We start from the raw sequence: 19,048 nt of genomic DNA on the forward strand, positions 1-19,048 counted from the left end.
GCAGAGTGGGATGACACTGGAAATGTTTGAAAATTCCACCCGTTCTGGGGCAGATGTCCACTGTTCTCCAGTGTTTGGGAAGAAAATAGAGACAACACAAGACCTGGGATATACTCAGCATGAGAAGGCCCCTCACACATCTTCAAAACCTGGTACTGGTTGAGCCACCACGAAGGTCCAGACTGGAAAAGCTCTTGCAACCCAAGAGGCTTTGGCATACAGTCTGGAAAGGGAAAGGATTTGATTTTTCAGGGTTTGTGTCAATAGATTAAAAGTTAATGACCATTATTTCCCATTGTTTTTCATATTTTCCTGAGTTCCAAGGAAATTCCAAGACTCTGCCAGCATCCTGGGGGCTTTATTTAGAGTGCTAAGGAATCACACTGGGAGTTCAGCACTGTGGGGCAAACTGCTCTCATCTCCATGCCAATGTTTTCTAAACCAGAGCCAAAGGCAGAGCATTTAGCTGTGCACCCCCCCAAATATCACAGTTTCCCTGAATTACAATATTTATCCTCTAGTTAATTGCTAATAAATGAGATTTAGATGCCCTTATTTCTGTGTGATGGCTGTGACTGGGTAAATCATCCTGGTTGGACTTGGGGACTGTCTCCAGTCACAGAGAATTCTTCCCTTCAACGTATTCTCTGTACTTCCGAAATATCCATATAAGTGCACCATACAGTTTATATACCCCACAAACTGTGATCTACATTTAAGACATAGCGAGATGAATAAAAGGAGTCCATCACACACCAAAGTACATACAGAAACTCATCCCAGCAGCTTTGGCACTCTTTCCTACATATGATATGATGGATAAAGAAAGAGATGGAGGGAGAAGAAAGTGAACAATGCAAAAAGTAAATCTTTCTTAGATAAGGAACACAAACACGCATTGTTTTGGCAGCAGTCTCTCTAAATGCAGTTTGTGTTTGTTTTGTATATTGATTTTGTAATTCCCTTACAATTCCCTATCCTGAGGTAGACAGCAAAAGTTACTTTTTAAGGAAGATTTAAATGAATTAATGGAGTTGCTGGGGAAACAGGTATCACGCAGCTCAGCAGCAAGTGCTTGCGAGCAAAGACAGGCTGAGGGAGATCAGCAGCTTTTGCTGAGCCATAAAATAAAGGCACAGACAAACCTCCTCAGAGCTGAACTAAACTACCCCCACAAAAAATGATTCCAGCCTCCCAGGGGAGCAAGACATAACCGCACCGAACGTCTTAAGTGCCTGTTGGTGTAAAGGGATGCCAGAGCAGCGCCGTGTAAATCCCTCTCACCTGCTTGCCTCTCATTTAGCGGGTGATTTACTGCAGCCAACTGCGCTGCGACTCCCCGATCTCTCCGTGACCATTGGTGTTTAATGCCCCTGTGCCAGGCTGGGGTCGGCTTTATCATTCACATCGGGCATCCAGGCTAATTCAGGTGCATCCCACATCCTCCCTGAGGCACTCATTTGCCTCCTTTCACCCCTGGAATTCTTTATGTGCCGCGAACTAATTATTCTGCCTCTCCCTGGCCCTCTAAAATACCAAGGAATGCAAAGAGAGGACAAATAAAATCATTTCAAAGCACTGCAAAAATCAAAGTTACTCTTGTTTTGGGTTTGTATGTCACAAGTGAGTGATTTCCAGGCACTCTGAGAAACCTCCCAGATTCAAACACCAGAAACTCAAATCTGAGTTGAAAGACACCTCAAGTTCTTTGCTTCTCTTATAGCACCAGTATTAAATTGATTGCCCTTCCTAATATCCCTGTAATCCTGCCTGCTCCAGGCATGCTTGTTTGGAATGATTAGCCTGTGAGAAACGTTTCTGCCCCATTCCTGATGGATGTACAGGAAAGGAAATGTTTGGCTCTGAGCTGCTTAATCTTTGTGACCATCTTCAGCAGATGCAACCCAGAATGCATCCCAGGAATAGAACTGCTGTGTCATTCTTCTATTGCAATTTTCCCCAAGACTACTCTTTGGTGTTTTTTGAAACAAAACTTCCAGAAGCTTTTAACTCCAGATCCTCATTGCTCCTGAGTTTTAAACTAAATATTTGGAAACTCTACAAGCAATAGATTTTACTGCTTTTTAGAGAAGATATTACTTAAGGAGCTGTATTTTTCATGCACACACACCTAGTCAGGAGGCATTTGTGTGATGTTGGCTTTGTGTAGGGAGAAAAAGTAGATGTTAACTTAAACTGCCAGTTCCAAGGCAAAAGAGTTTAGCTAAACTCATCATTTGACTGACTAGAAGCAAATTAGTAGGAGGTTAAGATGACGCCTTTGATATTGTCTTCTGGCAAGAAAAGAACTCTGAAAAGGCAGGTTTTCCAACCAAAGACTTCAAACATTTATGTCAGAAGCTGACATATTTCTAAACAGCACTGTCAGGAGGAGGTTTTTTAATGCAAGTTCACGTAATCTGCATTATCCTGAGAGAACCAAGCGATTAATTGCTTAGGAGTAAAACTCATTGTGCTTTATTGTGGCTGGTTGTCAGGGAGAGAGAGCCCAGTTCTCCTGAGATGCCTTTCCTACCCCAGGCAGAGCAGATTTCACCCAGCTGCACAGGAACACAGCTCAGCAACCAAAATGCAGAACCAGAAGCAGAGGGGGCAGAGTGGGAATTTATGCTGTGCCTTCCCCACAACAACCAGACTAAAGCCAGCAAATGCACAGCTACCAGGATTGCACCCTTCTGGGGCCTGTGACGCACCTTCAGTGACAGGGGAGCATTTCTTCACAGTAATATTTTTGTCTGTCCCTAAGGAGAGGTGCTCCTGGGAAAAGGAGTGTGTGTGGCTTATATTTATGCTGCATATCAGGGAGGAAATAATGAAAAAACAGGACTTGCTTAGGGAGCAGTGGCAATGATGAGAAGGGGTGCAGAAACTGCCCTACAGTCCCTTTGCAAAGGTTCTATTTTCAAAAAGAGTTTAAACTCATCTGTCATGGACAAAGCATCTCCAGTTTGGAAAGAATCCTGCACCCTCCCAGGTCTGTGTTTGCCCTTGCTCAGAGCTCTGTGACTCCATGAAGGTCCCTGCCTTCAGTGGCCCTTTGAGGCAAGACTGGGACTGCAGGTGACAAACCCACGGGTGAGGGAATGGAAAAGAGCAGGTGAAGATGAGCATGCAGAGCAGGACTCTCTTTGTGAGAAGATACCCATCATCATTTGTGAAAGACCACCACTACTGACATGGGTTAATTCTACAATCATTCCCTAGTAGCTGTGGAGTCAGGACACAGATACTTTGCTTATTTTCAACTAAAAATATCCATAAAGAAGAAAACCCAAACCACCACCCCCAAAAAACAAACAAAAACCCACAAACCCCAGTCCTTTGCTAAACAGAGGAAATTTTCACTCTCATTGCATATCCTATGAAGTGAATTGGGATTTATCAGGCACCAAAGAGGAAACCCCTGCAATGCAGTGTGTCACTGGCTGATGTGCAGTGTCACTGCAACCTCCCTGCCTGAAACCACCAACAGCCACCAGATGAGCCATCAAGTTTATTTTCCAGTTCCCAACATTTTGGTCAAGTGAAATCTGATTGCTATGCACTCAAAGCCTTTTTTTAGCCAGTGATTCCTAGTGGGCCACCCTCTCTGTTGAAATACATTGTATGGCCTGGATAACAAGCTCTTAAAAAAAACAAGCTTAAAACCATATCTAACATTTTTCCAGAAGGCAACTGACATCACCAAGCATGAATATATTTGAAGTTCATTTTAACTGCAAGCTGAAGAAGAAATCAAGAAACAGCCCTAAACATTTTGATTGTAAGTATGCAGCAGTAATTTTATTTAATACATTAGACCTAAGTACTTCCTTCCACCCTTTCTTAGACAAAAAAAATAGCAAACCCCAAAATCCTCTGCCTTCTGAAAGGACAGATGGTCTCACCCCTGAGTTACAATGGGGAAATACTTGAAGTAGTTCATGCCATGACTTTCCTTTTCAGGACAGTGTGTTTTTATTTCAGTTTCTCCTTTTCCATGTCAATATTGGTCTTCCTTGAAGCCTTGTTTCTATTTCTTTGACTAGATAGTAGGGGTATTCCAGATGTAATACTTTATAGCAATTTAATTTAATTTCAGTTCTTATGTCCCTGCCTCTAGGGTGCTATGTCTTCTTTTCACTTCTCTATGTGTTTTACTCCACTTTTCTTCCCACTTCTCCTGGGTTGAGCTGGCAAAATGCCAACTGTCCAGGACAGAGAAAAAGTGTGTCCTCCTCCCCCCAACCAGCTAAGGGGAAAAGAAGAGGGAGAGAGGAAAAAAACTTCCAAAGCCAGGTCTATGCTGAAACTAACTACATGTATTTATACAGAGAAGAGAAAACTAAGAGAGAACTACAATATAACACACACTTACACAAGTTATGCATATATAACAAGGAATAACTTCCCACTCCCCAGTTAATACAAAGCCCCTTACTCTAAATTCATAAGCACTCCAAAAGACACTCAGCAAGAAAGAGAAAGTATAACAACAAAATACTTCCCTGAATGCAAACAAAATGCAAGCACAGGCAACAGGAGCAGGGCTTAGCATAGTAAGGAGCTGCTAGATGTCCTCCTCTTAGTGCAGCCATGATGGAACTAACCAAGCCACTCCCACACACTGGATTTTACACCCCTTGAGATGATGTAGTATGGTTTGGAATACAATATTATTGGCTGGAAGAAGTCAGCTGTTAGCTAGCTCAGCCCAGCTCAAGTCATCTGACATTTTCAGGCCTAATCTGAACTTTAAAAACCTAAATTTAGGCCCATCTGGCCAAACTCATAACACCACTATGATTATTTTTGCCTTTTCTCAGCCTCATCCTGTCTTCCTCTGCCAGTCTTTCCATACCCTGTGCCCAATTAAAGATGCCCCTGCCTGGAGAGTGCAGATGGACCTGAGCCCTCCCACTGTGGTCCAGCTCTCACCTGGCCCATATAACCAGAGGTAATAACAGCGGCTTAAAAAATATATATATATATATAATTAAACCAGCAATAATACAGGACAGAAAATAGCCCAAATCTTAAACTGATCACTGCTCAGCAAATATGTGCAAACTGAGTCTATTCACTCTGGGTAAAGTGTACATAATAGCCCAATGAATGCACATGGACTTTCACATTTTAATTATTGCCACTAGTCACGTTCATTCATCACTTATTTTTCTTGCCACCAAAGCTTTTCAAAGTGCAGAATACATTCATTTCAAGATAACTGGCTTAAAGTGAAACAAAACCTACAAGGGTAACGTACTTTATTTTCAACACAGTAGTGCCAATCACAGTGAGCTCATCTGATGTTTGTTTGAAAATTTGTGAATGTTTAGTTTTGACAGGAGACATTTCACAGAGAAGCTGTGTTTTATTAAGCTGTACCCTTTAAGCACAAGAATAAGTGCAACTTAAAAGAAACATAATTTTCACTACAAGCACTGGACTGTAAATTGCATTTAACTCCCAATCCAAAGTGAGAAGAAACTATGTAAGGACACATCACTGGGTAGCTTTAAAATCACTTTTTACACCTTGCATTACTTCTGTTTTAACATGACTGGAGAAATGCTGCTGTTCCCTAAAGCCACATCCTACCCTGACACAATCAGTGAATGAATGTCCTCAATTTGCCTTCAATTAGCAGACACCTTCATTTACCCAAAAATCTTCCATGTGGCTGCTCTCTCCTATTGCAATGATGCTTGGCCAGTTTCTGACAGGAGTTTGTACAAGGGATTGCTACTCTCAGCTGGATCTTTTGTTCCCAGTTACTTAAGAATAACAATACATATCAAATATACATATATATATAGAGGTCACAATTAAAAGTTTAGTATTTCCTCCAACCGTTATTTGAAATATCATTTATTTGTGCCTATGTCTGAATTAGCAAATAACTATGATGAGAATGAAGCCCCTGTAGACAAATTCTGAGCTGTTAATGGTGAGCACTATATCTGTGCAATAATAAGTTGTGCTGTAAATATTTAATTGGCACTCATTGGGCACATCTCTGTTGCAGACAGTAAACTCCCAAGGAACTTATGAAGATCATCCCAATGTCTGCAGACTCCTTGGAGGGCTTAGACCATCCTACTACAAGCAACGTACTTCAAGATGAATTAAAAATTTGGTGTGTTTAAAATTAACTGTGGTAATTTTCACTTCTGCTTCAGCTACATACCTGATCCAACTTAGTACCAGGCACATATTGACATTCACTTGAAAAACTTCAGAAAACAACTTTGCACTAAACTTCCCATCCACCAATGGTTTATTTTAGTTATTTTTCATTCTGAGAGAGGGAACCTGTTTCCATCTGCTAATCCAGCAGGGCCACTGGATGCTGCACCTCAGCCCTCCAACAGATCCAAGAGTGATTCCAGAAGCATCTGACCTCACACCTCTGGCCACACTGATCCCACCCACTGCTCCACACTGACAGACACACCAGAGAGCTTTCCAGGGTAGCTTGAACTAAATATGGCAACTCAGGGAAAAGAGGCTGAGTTTATTCAGCTTTCTAGCACAACAAACATGAACAGAGTGAGAGGAGGCCATAGATGTGCACTGTAACACTATGCACTATTTGGGTTTGAGAATTCTGCAGAAATGTTACTTTTTATATGCAATTAATACCCAGGGAAATATTTCTGCATCAGATCAAGAGGTAGATCTACCTATTAAATTTACATATACATATATTTTGGTTTATATCTATGCCCAGATGTCATACTATCAACTTGTTACTATAACTGAAACAAAGATTAGAATCATCAAGTAATATAAATGAAAATTAATCTTCAAGCAAGTGCTAGAGGAGCTCCAGCAATTTTTGTGGTTTCATTTTGTCAGCCAACTGTGTTTTTAGCAGGCATGAAGGGGATGGTTGTTAGATTTCCAGCACGTAGAACTACAAAGGCACTAAGCGACCACAATTTGAAAGCTTGTAAAAGCTTTCATGAGATTTCTAATTCCAGATAGTAGACATTAAAAGCTGATGTTATTAACCATTTTTCATTATTAACGGTCTCTTCATCCTTGAGTGAGCAAGTGGCACTGACAGTTGTACATTACTCTCAAATGACAACAAGCCCATCAATCTTGCAAAGCTCCAGAGAAAGAAACACCTCAGGATTGGCAGGAAATAATTCACAGCATCAAAATTGAAAAAAAAAATAATAAAAAGAATAATCAAAAATCTTCCAAAAAGAAAACATAACTCAGAAATTTAATTCAAAGCACTACCACAAAATCAGATTACTTTAGACAGGACTTGGAAAGGCTGAGGGAAGAGCCACAGCCCAAAGGCAAGATTTGCAACAGGAAAACATTTACTAATAGGTAGACACATTCAGGAAGAGGGTTTTTTTACCCTCCTGCAGTGTATTTTTGTACCTACATATGTCTGTAGGTGTGGCCCTGTTTCCAGTTTCCTCAGAAGACCACCACATTAGTCAGGTGCTGCAGGAGAGCTGTGGGGCTCACATTATCATCTCAGTTTCATGATTTTTAGCCTTTCTCCATAGGTCTTTACACCTAAAATTAACTTTAATATTTACTTATGTCCTCTTTAGAGTCAGTCCTCTAAAGCACTGAACAGAACATGCACGATACTCAGCATTTTCAGCTCTCAGAGGAGAAAGAAGGTAATTACCCCTTCATCAATAAAAAAAAAAATCTCATAGAGTGTGGTGGTCCATCAGTTTAGTGATAACCACAATGTGAGAGATTCATCCAAAAACCATCAGGATAATCCTTGTGAACTGCTCCTCCCTCTGGATTAGCTCTAAGAATATACAATATGCCAACCAAGATGAGTTTTTTTATGTTCTCATGTAACTTGTTGCCAAGCATTTCTCTCTCCTGCTACAGCAAATGCAGACAAAAGCACAATCCCTCTGGAAATGGACAGAATTAGGGATTTCCTCCAGCCTCAAACTAAAGGATCGGCTTCTTTGAACAAAATGGGAGTGTTTTCAGGGGTTTGTTTCGCAGCTTGTGATTCAGGCTTTGTGTAATTCTGATTCAAGCCTTGTACCACAACAGGTATCCAATAGTAACTAAGCAGTTCCATTTGCACAGCACATAAAAATTTCATATGGTTCTTAAAGCCACAAATGCCAAACTGGAAACTTGCAAACATCAGAGGATGCCACCTCTAAGGCAGTGAATACAGCCTTGGGATTTAGGGAGTGTCCTGTCAAGAAGATCCTTCTCATTCTGCAGGGTGCAGCTAAAGTTCCTGACAACCCCCAAGTGGAATAGTGTCCCATCACATTTAATTTTAACATCTGTGCTCCCTATCAGAGTGCAAAGCTGTTGCTTCCATGTTATGTGAAGATAAGAAGCTCTGAAAGGCAGAGGTGTCTGCTCTACCAACATGCTTCCATTGTCCACTCTTCTCATTTTGGGGGTGATGGATTTTCTGAATTAACTGCTCCTTCTTTTTGGAATTTACCTGAGAGATATGGCAGTATCAGTTCACACACTTGAAGACCTCTGGGGACCTGAAATGAAAACTGTCACTGTCACCATCAGCTCCTGTAAGAACAAGTTAATAGCATCATTACAGTCACTCTTACAGCTCCAAAGGACAAAACTAAGGTCAATGGTACAAAAAACCCTTAACAGGAGAGGTGAAAATCAGGTTGAAAGATCATTATAAACTGAGGTTAAAAGACTGCCTTGGACACAAAGCAAATGTTGGTAAATATCAGCCAGTGTTTGCTTATGTGTAGGTTTAATACATTATGCATTTATTCAGCGTGACAGTACTCCACCCTAAAAAGCTGCATTCCTTGCAGGAAGCTTGGACATAGGATACTGAGACAAACTGGAAGCTAAACAGAAGATTAATCTGTTATATTGGATAATCTGAGATTAAGTGACTCCAGAAACAAGCTACATCTGTTGCAAACCAATCTCAAGAGTATTTGTCCATAGCATTGACATTTCCTTCAGTTCTACAAAAGAAACAACGTGGTTCTGGTGACAACCAGAGCTGAGTTTACATGGTTGTTGGCTTGGGAGTAAACAAGAAGAGTTGGAAAACCATGGGAGTTTTTTCTCCACGTTATTGCAATGATATTTTCTTAGTACTTCAGAAAACAGCTGAAGAACCCTCCCTCTCTCAGCTCAAATCCATATGCTGCTCTCCTTTCCCAGAATATATGGAAAACTCAGGAAAAAAAGGAAAGACTGAAGACTTTTTCCAAGATGATAGAAATTGCCCTGTGGGTCTCTGCTACTTTGTGCCATCCCATCCCCTCCTCCTTCCCCAGCACCTACAGCCCTACACTGGGGACATTCACAAGGACAAATGTTCCTTTAAAATCAGCTTCCTGCTCATTCACTGGGTGTCCATAGCTCCAATTTTCAAAGATATGATGAACAGCTCCACACTGGTGTTTCTCTTGCCACTGTAACTTCACAAGACATCCATACCCCCCTCAATCTTCTCTCCAAACCAAGGGGCTCCAGTCCAGCCCCTCAGTTTGGTCCTGTCTCTGGCATGAGACTCCTTCGCAAAAGAGATTTGTCGTCTTTGACTGATTATTGTCAATCTCAAAAATATGCACATAAATAATTCATCTAATCTATTTAGGTTGACATCTACCACACACTTCCCTCATATATAAAGACTTGATTGAGTCTTGGATTTCAGATCATCACGAAAGGGCTTTAGGAGAGAATAGCTCTTCCTCCCCTCTCTCCCACAATAGAGGCTGATTGAGGAAGAGCTGGCAAGAATTGAAAGTGTGTTCACCACCAATCTTTTGAAGTTCTGGTAAGGACCCGAGTGGCACCCGAGTGGATACTTTGTTTGTTTGGAGCCAAGTGATGGTCTTTGTTAAAAAAAGTAAATAAATAGAATCTGGTGATTCTATTGATTTAATACAAACTTCAACAAAGATTGTGGAATAAAATGGCAATTACACATTATAAAAAATGAAATGCAGGGGTTTGTAAGTGAACTATTAAAATAATGTGATTGTTTTACAATGTACATGGTTTTTATTATTCTCACCTTTGCCAACATAATGGTAGCAACATCCTGCACTACTTTACCATGGACATGTAGGATTTTTGTACAAGTGTCAAATCCTTCATTGCAGCTCAGAGCAGACACTTTGCTCTGATAAAGACTACTGTGATCTTGTCAATGCAAAGCAATAATCATTGTCAAAATCACATGGGAGAAGATACAACATGAAAGATTAGTTGATGAAATAATGACTCACCAATCCCTTGTAAAAAACTTACTGCAAAATTAAGAAATAGAATATAAAAATGGGAAAAAAATAAAATAAAAACTGAATTCCCACATTTTAGCTGGCCCAAGCTCTGATATCCCATTGGAAGGCTGTGGTTGTGGACACACACACCACCCATGGAGGGGAAGAGGCAAGAGTCAGTTGGGATGCTGCATGAACCTGAGCTGCACCACGTCCCAGCCCAGGGATCCCACCCACTGCTCCCTCCCAGGACACACTCAGCCTCCCAGTCCAAAACACTGACTGGTGCAAGCCTTGATTCCTTTAGTTGTTCACAACAGCCCATGCAACCAACCACATCTACCCAAGATAAAAGGCAAACTGACAATGCAACACATTGCAAAGGCAATTCTGAAGAGACTCAAGTAACAGGAAAGGAAAATTTCCCCATTCCCTCTCCTGCTCCAGCAAGGCACTACTTGGAAACACCGCGGAGGGGACTGCCTGAGGTCAGCAGACTGGAACTTGTTACCAATGCTGCAAATGGAACACCACCAAACATGTTGTAACAGCACAAAAAATGGAGTGAGAACATCTCACTCTGTGATGAGGTAAAACGAGCCATTTATCTGGTGCTTGCAGTGTGACCTGCACTTTGCTTGCAGGAGCACAAGGGAAGATGAACTGGAAAATAAAACTGAATGCTCAGTTTGGTTCTCTCCCCTCCAGCAAGACACTGTAGAAAAAGGAAGAAAACTGCAAGAAAGGGGAATAAATAAAAGATGTTACTTGCCCTGCAGGAAATGCAATATCAATAATTATCAAGTTATTGACAAACAGAGGTCATCCCAATGATGAAAAAAATTAGATGAAGCTTTGCATGTTGTACATATTTTGTCAAATGAGAGTGCTCAGTCTGACAATACTAAGGGAATAAAGAAGGAGTCAGGATAAATGTGCTTCCTGCCTCTGCACCTTGGATCTGTAGAGCTGCTAAGGGGCAGAAGGCACCAGCACTCCATGTACTCTGAGGAAGTTTTCTGAAGCTCTGGTGATGTCTGCTCCTTCTCTCCCAGCAAGAAGCAGGGAAACCAAGGTGAACTCATCTCACCATCCCTGGCAGGGCGTTCAGAAACAAAATGCATCCAGGAAATAGCAGTGGGGCTGATTATTCATTTATAGGGTTCAAGACCTGTCTGGGACAATTCCACATCTCCTAGTCTGAGCAGAATTTGTGGCTTAAAACAACATTTGAATGTTTTGCTGACCTATAAATATCATATTGTTTAAAAATATTAAAATATGACTGCTGCCAGAGAACTGGTAATATTGTCTCTTGAGATTTATGGAATACTAAAACGGCAAAAATAATCCCAGACAAAAACCCAAACCCCATCCATTAACAAAGAGACACTTACAGGAGGAAATTAGTCCTGTTCTACCAGAAACAGGACATGAGCTGGACTCTCCTGTTACCATAAGGATGATCTTCTGGTTAGAAGGTTACCTAATGCATTTAGTATATCCACTGACATACTAAGATGTATTTTAAATTCCTGTTTGCAGCCCACAATAGTAGAGAGTTGTTCATTCTTCCACGTGGCCCTGACTTGCACTGTAAATTATGGTCATCCCCTCTCCCTGCCACCAAAATTAATTATCTGATAAACAGAGTTAATACACATGGCTGCTCTGCAACAATCTGTGTGATAGATTTGTGTTTGGGGCACCACGGATGGCCTTGCCAAGACAGAGACACCATAAACATTTTGATTCTGTAACTGGCTGACTCACTGCAAAGAACTCCCTGTGCAGGAGCAGAAGGGCTCTCCAACACTCATGCAGAGTCCATGGATGGACAACCTCACATTTCCAAACCATGAAGCAAACTGACAATTCAGGTCTAAACATAAATACCAGCTCCAGCAGCCAAAATATTGTCTCCCAACATCAGTACAGCTAAACACATCCAAAAGGAATGTATGTGTGCATCAGTGCACAGCTACTTTCCCTTGGTAACAGCCTGGCACGCAGGCAGCTGCTTCCAGATGCTCTGGAGGGGAGAGGACAGAAAGAAGAATCAGCCTAACAACAAACTGAAAAAGGGAGGGTGTTTTTTTCCCATTAAATGAGTATGTGAAGAAAAAGCAACATCAATCAATAGGAGAGGCTGTAGCCCAAAATGAGGCATCTGAACTACTGTGAGTTTCTGCAGCATCTCCAATTCTGCCAAGTTATTAATGCTGAAAACAGCCTCTGGTGGGCTCTTCCCATTTCAAAAAAGAAAAGAGAAGCAAAAAGGTAAAACTCGTAATAGAGTTCAATACTAGAGACAGATCAGATTCAAGTAGCAAGGCCTCTCTCAACAAGAAAAGACTGTCCCATGATGCATTTACATCTAACTCAACAAGAAAAGACATTTTTTTCCCTCTCCCTCCATTTAACCTTTGCAATGGTTTGTGTAAATGGAGATATTCAGAACAAAGTACAGTTTAAGTGGAGAAAACAAAATGACCTTGTGATTGCCAGTTCCTGCAGACAGACCCCAAATGATAAAACCACAGCTTGTTCCTAAACCATGGCCAGGGAACTGAGCTCTGCCCTGTCTCACAAAAATAACCAAAACCAAATCTGCACCCCTTTAAATTCCCACTCTGTTCTTCCCCTGAGGAGCTGCCCCCAGCCTGTTACAACCTGCAAGTGGAAAATGCAAATGCACCCCTGAAGCAGCAAAGCCAGGCAGAGGAATAAGTCAAAATGCCATCCCAGCACTGCCTGTGTGTGCTCTGAAGTCTGGGCACATCAGAGCATCGCCTGACAGCGACTGACACTTGACAGCCCAGCAGATCCCTTATCTGCCAGGAGGAAATGAACAGTGCCCTCAATAACTTGAGGTGTCTCTTTCAGTAGATGACAGTGACAATTTAGCAGTTTGTTATGGCAAGTCTCGCAGCATCTAATTGCATTTAGACAGACAAATTGGAAGAACAATTCTTTATTGCACTGACCAGCGTTTTATACAGGACACAGTTAACAACTCACTGTTTATTTGCAAATGGGTTTTGCTTCTAACAACTGGAAGGTAGTAAAACCTTTTCTGAAGCAGTCAGAGCTTTGGTTTTCCCTGCTGATCTAATGGAGTTAGGACATAACAAAGCATAGAGACAAGATATTGCTGTTTGCTGTGAAAAAAAAGAAATAAAATTGTTCCAAGGTATTTGACTCTCCAAGTTCTCTGAGTAACCAATACAGATCAGAGACTGTCGAATTCAAATAAAACATAAAAACCAAGAGTTAGGTGTTCACAAATCCTTTTAGTCAGAAGGCCAAGTTAGAGTTACCTTTCAGAAGTTTGAAGAAACTGAAGGGCACAAGTGTGAGAGTGCTTGACATTTGGCAGATGTAGGACCACTGGAGACATAAAAATCACTCTTACTGCAAAACAATCAGGAACCTGACTGACATTTCTGCCATCTCCAGATCCATGGGTGACATAAACAATATCTTCTGCATCTCAGACATTTAACCTTTTGTCATAGATCAAACACATTCAAGATGTTTTCTTTGGAATTCAAGGGAAACTCTTTTATAAAAGTGAGCTAATGGCTGTCATAGAATCATATAATCATGGAATCGATTGGGTGGGAAAAGACCTCCAAGATCATCGAGTCCAACCCTTGGTCCAACTCTAGTCCACTTACTAGATCATGGCACTCAGCACCACGTCCAATCTGCGTTTAAAAATCTCTAGGGATGGTGAATCCACCACCTCTCTGGGCAGCCCATTCCAATGCCTGATTACTCTCTCTGTAAAGAATTTTTTTCTGTTATCCAACTTAAATTTCCCCTGGCAGAGCTTGAGCCCATCGTGCCCCCTTGTCCTATTGCTGAGTGCCTGGGAGAAGAGACCAACCCCCACCTGGCCAGAACTTCCCTTCAGGTAGTTATAGACAGTGCTGAGGTCACCTCTGAGCCTCCTCTTCTCCAGGCTAAACAACCCCAGCTCCCTCAGCCTCTCCCCACAGCACTTGTGCTCCAGTCCCTTCTCCAGCCTTGTTGCTCTTCTCTGGACTCGCTCCAGCACCTCAATATCCTTTCTGAACTGAGGGGCCCAGAACTGAACACAGTACTCAAGGTGCTCAGCAGTTCCATGTTCACCAATAAACCACATCCCCAGGTGTCACATTCACACATTTTTGAACACTTCCAGGGATGGTGATTCCACCACTTCCCTGGGCAGCCCATCCCAGTGCTTGAGAACCCTTTAAGTAAAGAAGTTTTCCTCATATCCAATCTAAACTTCCCCTGGCCAACATGAGGCTGTTTTCTCTGGTCCTGTCATGTGTTACTTGGGAGAAGAGACTCAGCCTCATCTGGCTACACCCTCTTGTCAGGTAGTTGTAGAGAGCATTGAGGTCCCCTCTGAGCCTCCTCTTCTCCAGGACAAACACCCCCAGCTCTCTCAGCCATTCCTCATATGACTTGTGCTCTAGTCCTTCCATCAGCTTTGTTGCCCTTCTACAGAAACAATATTTTATGTTTCCTATGAAGTTCAGGGAAAAAATATGCACATCTGTGTTTTGGGCTGAAAGGCCACCTACAGTTGAAGTGACTGACATGAAATTTTGTGTTATTACTTTTCTCCTCCAGCTGAATGGTATAGGGCAAATGCCACGATGGCACCTGCATAATGCAGACACACGTAATATGTCACAGTGAATCAAAAGCCCTGAAGGAAGCCTTTTTTCAGGGTCAAATGTGTTTGAGTGTCTCTAATGTAGAACAGAAGAATGTAAACAAGCACAAACTGCTAGATTTCTGAAGGGCTTTTCATTCAGTTCTCTTTGCATTGCAGGCATCAATCCCAGAACATAAAAAATAACTAGAACAAAGGGAAAATAGCCAAACAAGACAGAGAGCTTCAAAGGGGTGATATGCTTCACACTCAGCTGTAAAATACATCACTGTTGGCAGATCAATATTACCAATTTCTGTTTGCACTCCCATCCCTGACAAAGGGAACTCTTTGTACAGTTACTGTTACAAGACACTCAAAGACACGACTCTGCAACATTCAGTTCATTGCAATATTAAACCAAAAATAGGTGATACCCAGTAATCACTAAGGTCTCTCTCAAGAAGGTAATGGTAGAATGACACACAAGGATTCTCAGCATTTCTGTACCTAATTGATAGTCAAGATGACACACTATGTAATGCCACCACTCAGATACAAACCTAGTCCTTCCCTTTGGTGCAAAGCCCTCCACATTCTTGCACTGTGTTTTTAACTTGGCGAGGGAGAAAACAGGCTCCCCAATCTGACCAACCACAACTCCTCATGATCACAGTTCTGAAAAATTTGCTTTTAATTGGCAGAAGTTTGGGCATGTTGAACTGCTTAGACAGGTATTTGTAACCTCAGAACTGAAAATCAATAGACCCAAATATTTTTACTGCTGGTTGAATTAAAAACTTTATGGGGAATTCATAATTAAATAAGTATTCAAATTTTTATAAAACAACAGCTATGAGGCTCAGACCTTGGACACTGCCCTCCTACCCTGGAGGTGAGGTGAGGGATAAGCTATGACACAGGTTTTCAGGTCCATGTTTCTGCCCCACATCTGAAGGCAAAGCTGAGCAGCCTCACACCACAATCCTGGAGCTCTTTCCAGGAAAAGCACACACACAACCAGAGCACAAAAGCAAACACAAAATGTCAGAGTTCAACTGATGCTCGAGAAATACCAGGCCTTTGTCCCTGAACAGTGTGTTGGCTGCTTTTTGGAAGCTCAGAAGGAAATACCATATGTCAAGCAGGATTTATTACAGACTCTCTATATGATTAAGTTCCTTCTCAGCTTCAGGCAAGGAAAATTAATTTGACTTTAAAACAAAGCAAATGTTAGTCTAATATGTGCATGTTTTCTGCTCTTTCCTTAGAGAGCAGATCCTGTATTTTACAAGCAGCGAGATTCCTCCTGAAACCAACAGGCATTTTGACTGATTAACCACTAAGGATTTATTACTTAGTGAACAAATGATGACATATTATCTGAAAGAAATGGAGCAAGTGGTGCCTGTAGAGATGTGCCTGATGGCCAAAGACTGTAGCTGAGGTCTATATTCCTGCAAAAAGATAACTATTGTTTAGGTGTATTATTTACAGAGGGATACAGCAGAAAGAAATTATGTTTTCATTTGATTATCCTTCATTTTTGGAGTTTTTAAGGGTAATCGATCTTACTGTTTCGGCCCAAGCAGACACAGTTATATTCAAATTTTGGGTAAGCAGTGCTCAGAAATAGAAATGCTTGAAAAGACAACAAAAATGGCCAGTTCTTAATCATTGTGAACTCAAGGAACTACCTCATTGTACTTTTGTGCTGCATTGATCATGTAATCCTAATTACAACCTTGATTTGAAACTTCAATTTCTTAGTTATATGAGTTAGCAGTTAATTATTATTTAAGTGTTAATTATCCTTAGCCTATACACATTTACTGAAGTCTTCAGGCTCTTTTCCTGTAGATCTAAAGAAACCAGTTTTTTTCTGAAGAGTTGGTTCTCTGCTTTAGCCACACTTTGCCAACCCATTTAAGATGAGAAGTTGGAGCTCAGACTTTCATATCCTTCAAAGAGTAACTCATCTCCTCAGGGAAGGTGAGGGCAGAGACCTGTTTGAAGCTGACTGTAGTCCAGTGGGGAAGGACAGAGCAATCCAAACCACCCCTAACCCTAATTAGCCCAGTTGATCCTGTCAGGACATGTATTCATCTATTTTTAACATGACTTCAGAAAAAAATGAAACACCTGCACTTAACCTTATTACAGCAATTTTTTCTAATAACAAATAATTTTAATGACAAAATTACATAGCAGTCTTAACTAACAGAACACTTTTCAGCTATAAAACTATAAAGGAATGAAATGTTCTCCACATTAATGGGCTTTCTTGGACAAGTTATGTTTCAATGAAATATTAATTCTTGATCATTTATCATGTGTTAATTAGCAGAATAAGCTGTAGGAAGTCTAGATTACCATGCAAATGTTAATTAGGTCATAATTTATGTTAAGCATGTCTAAGTATAGGAGCACCAGAACTGCATATAGCAGCAGATGAACTTTAGGAAAAAAACTGCATTTGCAACAGTTATTTTTTTATTTAAATATGAGAGTTACTATGTTTTAATAAATACCAAAGAACTGATTTTCTCCTCTCCCCTTCCTACTCTGAGTCACACCTCAGCTAAAGGTTGTCTCTGGCCAGGTATGGTTAGAAGTTGGGAGCAGATGATGAGGTTGCTTCCCAATGCAACAACTCAGGTGCCACTGGAGACGTGGGGAAGAGAGAACAGCTTTAATTCACATCAGAGCCAAAGCACACAGCCCTGCACAGGGTGCTGGAGCTCTCCCTGTAGAGAATCAATAGAAGCATCAGCATTCCTAAAGTCACCTCTCATTTTTAAAAGTGACTCACTATGGCACTTTCCCAGTGAGAGGGAGAAGGGAGCTGAGAAACAGGGGAATCCTTTTCAACATTTGTCCCACTGCTCCCATCAGGAATGACATGGGGATAACAACAACAGGGTGTGAGTTTCCAAATCTGTAAGGCAAGAGCATCCTCCAACCTCAGGCTCCTCCTCAGAGGGTTTCACATTTTTCTGCTGTTTACAGGCACAGCTCCTGGCAGTAGATTTTTGTCTGTTGCTGAAGGAGCAGGACCTGCATCTCTCTGGGCAGCATTCAGGTCCTTGGTCCTTGCTGCTACCTGAAGACACCCCTGTACTGCAGCCAGTTTGAGGCAGTGGAGAAGCTGGGCTGGCTTTGGAATTTTATGTGGAACAACTACTGAAATAAACAGCTGCAATGACACACTGTAGTGGGATGAAGATAAATTTATTTTGCTGTTTCCACACTCCCACAATTTTTACACCTCCCCACACAAATCTGCCCAAGCTGCTTCCACTTTGTTGGTATTAACAAAGGAAGAAAAATAGCACTGGGCTCTGGAGGGAATACCAGCATTAACTCCCCCTGCTTCACTTTGAAGGCCAACATTAATTGTTATTTTCATTTGTTGAACTGCATTTCAATTGATTTTTTTTGTTGTTTTTGTTGGTTTTTTTAAAGGGGGAAAAATCATTAAATGATACAAGAGTTAACAAAACAGATGCAATTCTATTTGAAGTCATAAGTCAGCTCTACCTTCTCCAAGCTGTTTCTAAGGTAAACAATGTCAGGGTGGGAAAAAAAATGATAGTTCAGCCAAAACATCTGACACTTCAGGAGCTAGAAATATAACAGTTCTGAAAAAAAAAAAAGGCAGTAGGGAAGGAACACAGTCAAGTTTTACTCTTTTTTAGTATGATTTAAGATCCCCACCCTAAAAGAGGCAAGGTGGGAAAAACAAGAGACCAGCAAAAGGATCAAAGGGAATCAAGGGCACCAAATGAATTCAGTTTCCAGCAGGAACAAATAACGAGGAGGGACACTGAAAAACAGCAGATGACACAAAGACTAAGCAGTTATTTACCATTCTTCATAATGCAAAACTGGTGAAAAGCATTAAAGACATCACATGCCATATTGATTTAGAAGAGTAATTTTCAAAGTGGTATAATGGCAGTTACTGGTGTTTTACACCAGCATACGTATTTACTAAATATATGTACTTTTATGCACAGCAATTACTTAGTTCCAGGTCACTACACAAGCTTGGGCTGTGCTACCAAGAGGTGTAGAAAACTAGAGAGGGGAAAACAGGACCCTGTATCCAAGTTCTGCAAAGGAAATAATTCATTGTGTGGCCTCTGAA

At 41.2% G+C, this 19,048-nt stretch overlaps 1 protein-coding gene across 2 annotated transcripts in view; it reads right to left on the reverse strand.

Moving 5' to 3' along the window:
• TAFA1 (TAFA chemokine like family member 1) overlaps positions 1 to 19,048 on the reverse strand; it is a 228,840-nt gene that overhangs the window by 183,828 nt on the left and 25,964 nt on the right. The gene's annotated exons all lie outside the window — the stretch shown is intronic.

Source organism: Pithys albifrons, chromosome 3 (genome assembly GCF_047495875.1).
Source record: "Pithys albifrons albifrons isolate INPA30051 chromosome 3, PitAlb_v1, whole genome shotgun sequence".
NCBI lineage: Eukaryota > Metazoa > Chordata > Aves > Passeriformes > Thamnophilidae > Pithys > Pithys albifrons.